The following is a 210-nucleotide window of genomic DNA, read 5'->3' as shown; positions in this document are numbered from 1 at the left end:
TTGAGGGGACACAAACAGTCAGACCATAGCATTGAGTTCCTCTCATTTAAAGGATTATTTTAAAAAATTGGTAATAGAATTTTTTTAAAAAAACCTCAACAAATTTATGTTCCCTATCTGAATGATAATTCTTATAAATGATTGACCTAAAGATCTAATAAAAACCTAGGAAACAATTATTTATGCAAAAAATGCACATTATACCTCTCT

Source organism: Galeopterus variegatus, unplaced genomic scaffold, assembly GCF_000696425.1.
Source record: "Galeopterus variegatus unplaced genomic scaffold, G_variegatus-3.0.2 Scaffold15294, whole genome shotgun sequence".
NCBI lineage: Eukaryota > Metazoa > Chordata > Mammalia > Dermoptera > Cynocephalidae > Galeopterus > Galeopterus variegatus.
This window is presented reverse-complemented; position numbering follows the sequence as displayed.